A 12,090-nucleotide genomic window follows, 5' to 3' on the forward strand; every position below is an offset into this window, starting at 1 on the left:
AGCACTCACTACGCGTCAACAGCACGTTCACTCGCGTACAAAAACAGATATGAATTTCTGAGAACTCATTTATGGTTTGTGTTTACCTGCAACATATCTATTCACAGTTCTCAGTGAGACGGGATTCGGAGGAGTGATTTTATTAAGTCAGTAATTGTTACTCTGTGGACTCATGATAAATGTGAGGGAGGCCGAATGTTGTCTATTATAATGCTGTTGATTTTTGTTTTTTGTACTTTATTACACAATGTCCTTCCATCATAGTCCATTGTGATGTAGCAAGTAGGTTGTTGGGGCATCCTTCAATTTTGGACAGAATATGTAAGCTGCTCTGAAATGTAATGTTAACATACATTTTAAAAAGGCCAAACGATTTTTTTGTTTGGCACATTTTCAACACTGAAAATGGACATAAACTGAAACTACAGGTAAACAGTTGCTGGTAAAACCTCAAATAAGAGTACAAATTGCATAATTTGTCCCGCGCAAATCACCCCTTAGTTTTTGCCCCGCTGCTAACCTTCGCAGCTAGCCGTTTATGTAATTATAAATTTTATATTCAATCGGTCTGAATCTGTAATTTTCATTATTAACAGTTATTACGTTTTATATTGAGGTTACTCTCCGATATCTAAAACACAGCTGATAGAAATTAACGACTGAAATAAAAATGATACACCGCGAGGAGCTCAAATTTCCTAAAAAACAAAACAAAACAACTACTTCCTCTTATTTTTATTGTAACCGGAAGTAACTACGGAGTGAGAGCTCCTCTACGATTCACCCTCTTTTCTTTTCCTCTTGCGCCTGCGCAGGAGGTCCAATCAGTGGCTGCATTGCAAGCAATTAAAAATCCATTAAGATGCTCGCACCTTATCCTCGATATATAGCATGTATCCCAGGTCAAGTGTGGCCAGTCCTGCTAGAAATGCACCTTAGTTATTCTTGATTTTTTATTTTGGGTCCCCTTTCTCGAAGCTTAACAAGCTGCATTGAAGTACACAGCTCGGATCCAATCAGGAACAAGGATCAGGGTTGAGAGAGTTCATGTTCTCAGCTGTGTCGGCTCAACATGGGTTTCCTCTCATAATTTCACCCAGAGACTCACCAGAAACCAAACGGCGGCGGGAAATTAATGACGCCCACCAGAAAGTGTTAGAAAAATGCCGCACACACCTTTACAAAGCAAAATTAAGCCCATATCAAATTGCACTGCTTTAAGTAACTACTGATTTCAGTAGGCAGATGTGCAAATTATTACATGTAGAGGTGGGTAATCTATAGTTTAGTAGTAATTTTGTTATTACTTAAAAAAAAATCGGGGTGGCTCAAAGGTGGAATGAGCCCGTGATCACGTTTGTTAAATATGGCGGATCAGGTGCGTTCAAATGTCACACTGAAACGTGCGGATCAGATTCACTTAAAGGGTCGGCTGCCCAAAGAGATCAAAGAGAACAATTACAAAAGGACCGCCACCTCCTTACCCTCCTTACGCGCAGGCTATCTCTGAACTCACGAGATGAGGGGTAGCAATGGATGGAAGATACACGGATTTATTTCTAAGTCAGTCTGATGAGGCTGAGTGTCTGGTTGCCAGATCCTCTGGCTGTGCGCCGCTGCACAAAATGTCGGAGATTTCAGTTTCTCACAGGCGCAAATCACACTGAAATCTCTTTTTAAATACGATCCTGGATAAAGATCGAAGATGATGTGCCACACTGGCTATTATGAACTCACAGTGTTTATGTAATCAGCCTCTCTGTAATTCACGCGGTTTTAATAAACAATTGTGCGTTTTTTTGTTGTTGTTTTTTGCCCTGAGTTACACTGACCAAGCAGCAGTTTATTACCACTAACACAGAGGAAATGACGCTGATAACATTGTTAGGATACAGTGGCGACTGGAAACCATCAGTTTGGAAGTTAAACTTTGTTGTGCAGTGTGAATACATGCTGCATTTTAGCTGTAGGATTTTATGTCCCTACTGCTCCACTACTTATGAACACATTTTGTAAAAACTGCATTAATTAACAACAACTGTTAGCAAACTCCCTCCTTAAAACATCTACTTTATTTAAAAAGGACAAATTAAAAGAAAGGCTCCATGTCTTTTCCGGGGCTCTTGGCTTGAGATCTCTTTCATACGCGTGCAGTGTTGTTGGTCCTTCCTTCTTATATGGATTCGCTCAAATAGCTTCCCAGAGAAGTAAAATCCATCATGCTGCTGTGATTCATGCTGCTGGTGGTTTGGCATGGTCTTGCTTAAAGATGCAAGACACTGTTTGAAACAGATGTTTGATGTTTTGCTTTAAAGCATGTTCATATGATAGTAATGATCATGGGTGTACAAGTTATATGTGCAGCAATAAAACTCCTTGCCTATAGTGATCTTGGGTCCAGCCTGTGGTATTTCTGGATTTTTGTTTGTTACGTTCTGTGAGGCTGTGGGAGTGTGTGGGTGGGGTGTTTGCCCACTCTCCCCGCCTCCACCCCTCTTGCCACTCCTACCCCTCTCTGTCTCTCTCACTCTCCTCTCTCCCCAGGACACAGCTGCTGCTGATTAGCCTCGTTTGCCACCTGACTCCAGTCAGCAATCATCCTCTGAGGCTATTTAAACTGGGGATGAGCTGTGAGCAGGGTGGCTTTTTCCTCGGTGGCTCTACGCGTTTCTGTGCTAGATTTTGGACAGACAGCCTCTTTCTGACCAGTGAGCAGACGGGCTTGTGGGCCCTGAGAATGTCTCCCCGTGGTGGGGAGTAGGGTGGGAAGTGCCTCCTTTTTTATTGTGTTTGTTTGGTAGTCTTCCTGCCTTTCGTGGCTGCGAGCGTTTTCTTTGTTTCTTTGGCGTTGTTGGTAAGACGGCGTTGCCGGCCCTTTAAGTTAATGTTAATGTCGTTTGTAATCCACCTGTACCATTTCGTAATAAAGTTCTATTAATACAGAACAACTCTGTCTGTTTTCCTTTTCATTCTGATTCCGGACTCATTTGTTACTGGTCCCCTCACTCACATGCCTAGACCCCTTCGGGGGGAACGTAACAATGTGGGGGCTCATCCGGGATATGAATGGAAGGAAAATAGAGTTTTTGTGAGTTGTTTGCCGGTGGCCTGGTTAGTTGTATTGTATCGGCTGCGCTCCCTCTCCAGTTAGCAAAAGGGGAGTGTCTAGCTGAGCGTAAGCTCCTCCTTCAGGCACTCATTTTTTATTTTTCCTTTATTATTTTCGGAGTAATCCCGGGTGGGGATTAGTTCCCTGTCGGGGGTAGGCTTGTCGGTGCTTTGTGCACTTGATGCTTAGCCTTTAAAGTTGCCTCGAGCCTGGTACACTCCAGAAGCTAACTAGGCTAAGATTTTAGTAGGCAGGTCTGGGGAGAGGGTCGGCGGTACTTTTATTTATTGGTTAACCTCTGGCCACACTTTTCCCGCCTGTTTTCTCATTTGTGTATTGGAGGTGGTGCTTCTTTGTTGTTATTGTTAGCCTCAGGTAGTTTTTTGTTTTTAGAGTTGATGGCTACCTTTGATATTGCCGTGTTTAAGAAAAACCCCTCGCTTGTCCAACTGGACGCCTGTAGGAAGAGGGATTTGCATGAGGTGGCATCAGGTTATAGCATTTCTGTTTCCACAGCTCTGCGTAAGGCTGAGCTGAAAGCTGCTCTTGTGTCTGGCTTGGTGGAGAAAGGGATAGTGGCCTTGCCAGTATCTGCCAGTCCACTTGAGCATGGGGCAGCGTCTCAGCCTGTTCCGCAGGCGTCAGCTCAAGCTGTAGGTCCATTTGTGTCGACACCTGTTGATCAGGGGCTGCCTGAGGACAAACCCATGACATTGCCTCGCTTCGAACCCCTCTCCATTGAATCAAGTGAAGGCTCGAAGCAGGATGCTAAGCTCCGTGTACGCCTGGCTCGTCTCCAGTTAGAAAAGGAGGACCGTGAGAGGGAGTTCCAGCTAAAGAAAGAGCTGGAGCTTAGGCGTTTAGACGCAGAGCTTGCTAGAGCCAGAGAGGTCGAATTGAGGAAGGTGGAGGTGGAGGCAGAGACAGCTGTGAGGTTGCGACAGCTGGAACTCCGGCAGGTTTCCCTTCCTCCGACTGCCTCCATTCGTCAGGCAGACACCCCGTTTGACGTAGGGAAAAACAGTCGTCTGGTTCCGATGTTCCGTGACACTGAGGTCGACAGCTACTTCGAGTCGTTTGAACGAATAGCCACGGCCTTGCACTGGCCACGGGATTCATGGGCCATTTTGCTCCAATGTAAGCTGGCGGGTAAGGCTCAAGAAGTTTGTTCCTCGTTGTCAGCTGAGGACAGCTTGGACTATGACAAGCTGAAAAGGGCTATCCTGCTGGCCTATGAGCTGGTCCCAGAAGCCTATAGGCAGCGTTTCCGGGGGTTGAGAAGAGGTCAGGGTCAGTCCTATCTTGATTTCGCCAGGGAAAAAGGTGTTCTTTTCGATCGGTGGTGTGTGGCCTGCAAAGCCACTGACCTGGCTTCGATCCGGGAACTAATGCTCATAGAGGAATTTAAGAACTGCATTGCTGAGCGCATCGCGGTGTATATATTAATGAACAGAAGGTTTCCTCACTACAGCAGGCTGCGACGCTGGCTGATGAGTTCGCGCTCGTCCATAAAACCAGTGTCAGTAGGTATGACCGGCGCGATGCCCCAGTGAAGGCTAGCGAGGTGCCAGTTGCACAGCACCCAAAGAGTGAGGTACTTGTGTTTCGTCCCAAGGCAGACCGAAAGTGTTTTTTCTGTTTTAAGTCTGGCCACCTGATCGCAGATTGTGAAGCTTACAGACGGAAACAATCAGTCTCGTCTTCACGTAAACCAAAAGGGGTTGGGCTGATTAAAACCATGCCTCCTGTCAGTAGGCCCCCTTCCCCTGAGACCCCGGATGAGTGTTTTAAGTCCTTCATTTTTAAGGGGATAGTTTCGCTTTCTGGTAAGACCGAGGATAAGCGTGAAGTGACCATTCTGCGTGATACTGGTGGCTCACAGTCCCTCATACTAGCTAGTGTGCTTGAATTTAATGAGAAGAAAAAAAACACCCAGAATACGCAAGACATATCTTCAAAGTCCGAAAAAGATGGGGGGGGGGGGGGGATGGCTTTACCAAACTTTATGTTCTATTATTGGGCATGTAATATTCGTATTCTCAGGTATTGGCTACAGGGGGAAGACACGAATAATGCCCCGGCCTGGCTCAGTTTGGAGACTTCTTCCTGTGTCTCAGCCTCTTTACCAGCCCTGATTTATGCCCAAAAGCAGCCTTCGAGTACAGGCTCTTATAATAACTCTATTGTCAAAGTTACCTTGAAAATATGGTATCAATTTCGTCGTTATTTTAAGTTGACCTTTTTTCCCCTTCAATCACCCATCTTGAAAAATCCCTCTTTTCAGCCTTCGTTAGCTGATGGTGCTTTTTATTTGTGGGCCTCTTTGGGTATCAGGTCTTTTTCTGATCTGTACATTCAGAATACATTTGCCTCCTTTGAACAGCTCTCATTGAAATTTGGCCTTCCAAAAAGTCACTTTTTTCGCTATTTACAAATCCGGAGTTTTGTTAAGGAGAAATCCTCTCAGTTCCCATCTAGACCTTCTTATCATGTCTCCTGTTTGTATGGGAGAATATGTTCCTTTGGCAACTCTTCAATCTCGGCTATTAAATTGGCATGGGAGCAGGATCTGGGGTGTGTGATTCAGGATGACTCTTGGGATAAAATTCTTTACCGGGTCCATGGCTCCTCATTCTGTGCCAAACATGGGCTGATTCAATGTAAGATTCTGCACCGTGTACATTGGACTAAGGCCAGACTAGCTCAAATATACCCCAATCTTAGCCCTGACTGCGACCGTTGTCATCAAACACCTGCCTCTTTAATGCATATGTTTTGGTCATGTTCATCCCTCAAACAATACTGGATTAATATTTTCTTGATTTTATCTAAGATCATCCAGCTAACCCTCCAACCTGTGCCCTTAACTGCTTTGTTTGGGGTTCTTCCTGATTCAGTTGCCTTGCCGACGCCTCAAGCGGATCTGGTCGCATTTCTCACCTTATTGGCAAGACGCAGAATATTGCTATGTTGGAAGTCCCCTTCTGCCCCATCCTGGGAAATCTGGATCAGAGACGTTCTGCATTTTAGCAAACTCGAAAAGATTAAATTCACCCTGCGCGGGTCTACGGCCAAATTTTTTTTTTTTTTTTTTTTAAGACCTGGCAACCCTTTTTTTTGATCATGTTCAGACTTTGCGGTCTCGCAATGCTCCCAATTAGCCAGCTCAGACTCTATCATATTTTATTTTTTCTTATCTTATGTTCAAGTAAGAGGCCTAAGTTTAAGTATATGGATTCTATTGTGCCTGCGTTCTATGATGGTATTTATTTAACTACTTTATACATATTTCTTTTCTCTAACAGAATTGATTTATCCCTATAACTAAGCTGACCATTTATCATGTGTGGGGTTTTTTTTTTTTGGTTTTTTTTTTTTTTGTGTTTGTTTGTGTGTTTTGGTTTTTGTGTCTGTGTGGAGGTGGGGGTTTTGGATACTCTCCACATCTCCCTTGTACACTCAGGAACTGTTGTCTTGTACCCTAGGGTTTGTTACTAGTATTATTAGATTGGATTTTTTCCTTTTTCTGTTTGTACACCCACTGGTACTGCTATAATTATGAGGTGGGAGTGTATGTCTTATATTGCTTTATGTTCTTTAAAAAGAAAACGGCATATTGTTCAATTTGTCTTTTGTAAAAGTCGATGCAAAAACTTTAATAAAAATATCAGGGGGGGGAAAAAAAAAAAAAAAGAATTTAATGAGAAGTCTGACTGACTCTAGCATCATTGTAAGAGGTGTTGGGATGAATTTTGTGCCTGCTCCCCTCCATCGTATCTGGGTACAGAGTGAGCTGGTGAGTGGTTTCTTCTCAGTGGGTGTGCGGCCTTCTCTCCCGATTAATGGGGTGGATTTTATAATGGGAAATGATATCGCGGGTGGGAAAGTTTACCCTACCCCTGAGGTGACCAACAATCCTGTTATAGAGCCTGTGTTAGATGCCCTCAGCCTGCAGCACCCGGATGTGTTCCCGGTGAGCGTTCTGACTCGTTCACGTGCCCAGCAACAAGGTGGGGGGGTTGATTTGTCAGAATCAGTGATCGGCTCTATTCTAGAGAAGGATGTGATGCCCTGCACCGATGAGGGAGATAATGGAGCCTTAGAGTTAGCTCACAGTGTGGTTGAGCCAGCTCCTGTGTCTGGAGCTCCTTTTCTGCTCACCCGGGAAGCACTTGTGAAGGCTCAGAAAGAAGACCCTTCATTAGTTCAGTGTTTTACCGCAGCAGCTCAGGATAAGGGAGGTGAGGGGAGCAAGAGGCAGACATTTTTCGTTTGGGAAGGTTTATTGATGCGCAAGTGGACCCCAAGGCCTGGAGAAGACTGGAGCGTAGTGCGGCAGTTGGTGGTTCCGACCAGTCTGCGGTGGCATGTGCTGCAGTTAGCACATGATCACGCATGGTCAGGTCATTTGGGTGTCACTAAAACATATGACCGTATACTGCAGCATTTCTTTTGGCCGGCAATGAAAGCAGATGTAGTGCAGTTTTGTAACACCTGTCACACTTGCCAGCTTGTGGGTAAACCGAACCAGGCGGTGCCCCCCGCCCCCCTACGTCCTATCCCTGCTGTCGGTGAACCTTTTGAGCATATCCTGGTAGACTGTGTTGGCCCCTTACCAAAGACGCGGGCAGGGAATCAGTTCTTGTTAACCATAATGTGTGTGTCCACTCGATACCCAGAGGCGATTCCTCTGCGGAAAATCACGACAGCAAGCATTAACAAAGCACTAGTCAAATTCTTTACCACCTTTGGCCTCCCGAAAACCGTGCAGACAGATCAGGGTACCAATTTCATGTCCAGGGATTTTAATCGGACTCTACGGTCCTTTGGAGTTTCTCATTCTGTGTCTAGTGCTTATCACCCAGAGTCACAAGGTGCACTGGAGCGGTGGCATCAAACTCTCAAGGCGATGTTGAGTAAGTATTGCCACGACACCGGAAAAAAGCTGGGATGAAGGGGTCCCTTTTGTATTGTTTGCTATACGTGATGCGAAGCAGGAGTCTTTGGGGTTCAGCCCAGCTACCCTGGTGTTTGGACATGACGTGCGGGGTCCGCTAAAGGTGTTGAAGGAGAGTTTTCTCAGTGGTTGTGTGCCTAAAACTACTGTGGTGGAGTTTGTAAAAACATGCAAGGACAGGTGGCAACGGGCTACTTTGTTAGCAAAAGAGGCTCTCTGTGTATCCCAGGCAAACATGAAAAAACGATGTGATCAAAAAGCAGTGGAAAGACAGTTCCAGCCTGGGGACAAAGTTCTTGTGTTGTTGCCCGTGCCCAGTTCTGCCCTCATGGCTCGTTTCTCAGGCCCCTATGTGATAGTGAAAAAAGTGTCTGACACCAACTATATTCTCAACACCCCAGAACGCAGAAGGAAGACTCGCCTATGCCATGTCAACATGTTGAAACCATACCATACCAGAGACACCAGCATGACAGAATCATCAGACACTGCTGGGACGGCTGTTGCCCTGCTAAGTGTTGAAGTTAAGGGTGATGATGATCTGGGTACCCTTTCTGAGGGACAGCAATGTGGGCGGTTGTCAAATTCTGTTTTTTTAGCTAAGGCCGAGGCCAACCTATCTCACCTTCCTCCGTCCCAGTGTAAAGAGGTACTTGACTTGCTGCACTCCTACCTGTCTCTTTTTAGTGACGTACCCTCGCGTACCCACGTTTGTGAGCATGACATTGACGTTGGAGACGCAGTCCCAATCAAGCAGCATGCATATCATTGCCCCTTCACCAAACGTGAGGTCATGAAAGAAGAAGTTGAGTACTTAGTAGAAAACGGCTTGGCACAACCTAGTTGTAGCCCCTGGAGCTCCCCATGTCTACTAACACCTAAGTCTGATGGCACACCCCGTTTCTGCACAGATTATCGGAAGGTAAACGCTGTAACGGTCTCTGACTCTTTTCCGCTTCCTCGTATGGAAGACTGCATTGACAGCATCGGCCCTGCCAAATTCATCACCAAACTCGATCTCCTTAAAGGCTACTGGCAGGTGCCTCTCACTCCCAGACCTTCAGAGATTTCTGCATTTGTCACCCCTGACCACTTCATGCAATACACAGTAATGGCCTTTGGCATGAAAAATGCCCCAGCTACTTTTCAACGACTGATGCAGTTGGTGTTGGGAGATGTGCCCCAGTGCAATGTGTATCTAGATGACATGGTGCTATACACAGACACATGGGCAGATCATATGTCCCTTCTGAGGACAGTGTTTCAGCGGCTAGCCGAGGCCTCGTTGACCCTCAATCTCGCTAAGTGTGAGTTTGGTAAGGCAACCGTCACTTACCTAGGTAAGCAGGTGGGGTTTGGGCAGGTCCGCCCAGTGGAGGCGAAGGTTGCTGCAATCCTGGACTACCCGAGTCCAGCCACCAGACGGGAACTAAGGCGGTTCCTAGGGATGACCGGATATTACCGGTGTTTCTGTAAGAACTTTTCTGTGGTCGTGACCCCGCTAACCAAACTGTGTAGCCCAAAGGTGCCTTTTGAATGGTCAGTTGAATGCCAGCATGCCTTTGAGTCGGCAAAATCTCTTCTGTGCAGCACCCCTGTATTGGCAGCTCCAAACTTCTCTCGCCCCTTTAAGCTAGAGGTCGATGCCAGTGCCACCGGAGCCGGGGCAGTCCTGCTGCAGGATGATGAGGAAGGTGTGTGCCATCCGGTCTGTTATTTCTCTGCAAAGTTCAAACCCCATCAACTGAACTACTCTACCATAGAGAAGGAAGCCTTAGCTCTGCTTCTAGCTCTGCAGCACTTTGAAGTGTATGTGGGCTCCAGCGCTTCCCCGGTGACCGTGTTCACAGACCACAACCCCCTTGTTTTTCTGAACCGGATGTACAATCACAACCAGCGACTGATGCGCTGGGCACTCCTGGCCCAGGATTACAATCTGATGATCATACACAAGAAAGGTACTGACAATATAGTGGCTGATGCACTCTCACGCAGCTCGCAATAGGGTGTTGTTGTTGTTGTTGTTGTTGTTGTTGTTTTGGTAGGGCTTCAATGTAAGGGGGGGGGGGAATGTTACGTTCTGTGAGGCTGTGGGAGTGTGTGGGTGGGGTGTTTGCCCACTCTCCCCGCCTCCACCCCTCTTGCCACTCCTACCCCTCTCTGTCTCTCTCACTCTCCTCTCTCCCCAGGACACAGCTGCTGCTGATTAGCCTCGTTTGCCACCTGACTCCAGTCAGCAATCATCCTCTGAGGCTATTTAAACTGGGGATGAGCTGTGAGCAGGGTGGCTTTTTCCTCGGTGGCTCTACGCGTTTCTGTGCTAGATTTTGGACAGACAGCCTCTTTCTGACCAGTGAGCAGACGGGCTTGTGGGCCCTGAGAGTGTCTCCCCGTGGTGGGGAGTAGGGTAGGAAGTGTGGGAAGTGCCTCCTTTTTTATTGTTTGTTTGGTAGTCTTCCTGCCTTTCGTGGCTGCGAGTGTTTTCTTTGTTTCTTTGGCGTTGTTGGTAAGACGGCGTTGCCGGCCCTTTAAGTTAATGTTAATGTCGTTTGTAATCCACCTGTACCATTTCGTAATAAAGTTCTATTAATACAGAACAACTCTGTCTGTTTTCCTTTTCATTCTGATTCCGGACTCATTTGTTACTGGTCCCCTCACTCACATGCCTAGACCCCTTCGGGGGGAACGTAACATTGTTTAAATGTTATTTTTGTCCCCCAAATTGCACTGTGGGTTTGGGATGAACTGTGGTCGCTGAGGATCCTTTTCACAAGCGTTGCTGAGCCCCTGCTGTGATTTCTACAACTGAATTAAGTCTGTTTTTAAAGTGCTGCCCGAAAGCTTGCCTAGTTTTCCAAGAATTCTCTGACTGAGCAGTGAGGCCCTCGCCATCATGACCTCTGAAACACTCAGCTCGACTAGTATGCTGTTTATACATGCCATCATTTACTCTGTGAGATGTTTCATTAGCTGCCTGTTTTTGTTTAGCAACTTTCCAATCTTATCATCCCCACCAGAACATTAAAGCATTTAACCATATAAAATTAAATACATCTGAGCTACTGTGGTTAGCACTGTTGCTGCACAGCAAGAAAGTCCTGAGTTCAATTCCACCATCAGGCCTGGGTCTTTCTGCGTGGAGTTTGCATGGGTTCCTCCCAGGTACTCTGGCTTCCTCCCACAGTCCATGTAGTGAATGTAGCATAGTAGAATATGAAAATGTAACTTTTACTTGCTAAATAAATTTCCTTCACACAGATGTTTGTTTTTTTTGTTTTTAATATTTTTGTTTAAAGACTGCCTTTCCAAGACAGGTTTAGCTTCATGCATCTTCTTTTAAAACTCTCAGGGATTTTTTTTCTATCCGTCCTCTGAGTGGTGCTGTTTCAATGTACTGCCATCTTGGATTTAAAAAAAAAAAAAAAAAAAAAAAAAAGGAATTTGGTGGAGATTCCAGGTGTCTCTGACCAAAAATGACACACATTTGAGCTAAAACAAACAAACTGTCATCAAGTGTGAATTAGATCAATTTGTAGAAATGTTTAATCATGCTAGGTTTTAGTTTTACAGCACTGATATTAGCTGCATGCGTTTATACCTCCCAATGGCAAACCTCTATCATCCCTATACCTTCAACTGCTCAATACTTATGAATAAAAATCATAATTGAGATGACTAATCAAAAAAAAAAAAAAAAGTGCAAATAATGCAAGTCCATGGAAAAGTAAGAGAAGTATGAAAGGCAGGAGAACATTGCTTATCTTTTATAGAGGAGCTTTTATACTAAATATTGTACAAAAACTAGGCAAAAACATGTATTAAGCAGATGACTTATCATGTACAACAACCTTATTTTTCAGACTGAATAATAATAATAATAAAAAAAAACAACTTTCCATATAATGAATGAAACCCAGCAGTGTGTGCAAATATATGCACACATTTTATTTAGGGCAGAGAGACGGCCTCAGGTAAGCAGCACCTCTACAAACAACAGTGAACTCTTTCACACAAACAGTGCATC

The sequence above is a fragment of the Rhamphochromis sp. 'chilingali' genome (genome assembly GCF_963969265.1).
Source record: "Rhamphochromis sp. 'chilingali' genome assembly, chromosome: 14".
Classification (NCBI taxonomy): domain Eukaryota; kingdom Metazoa; phylum Chordata; class Actinopteri; order Cichliformes; family Cichlidae; genus Rhamphochromis; species Rhamphochromis sp. 'chilingali'.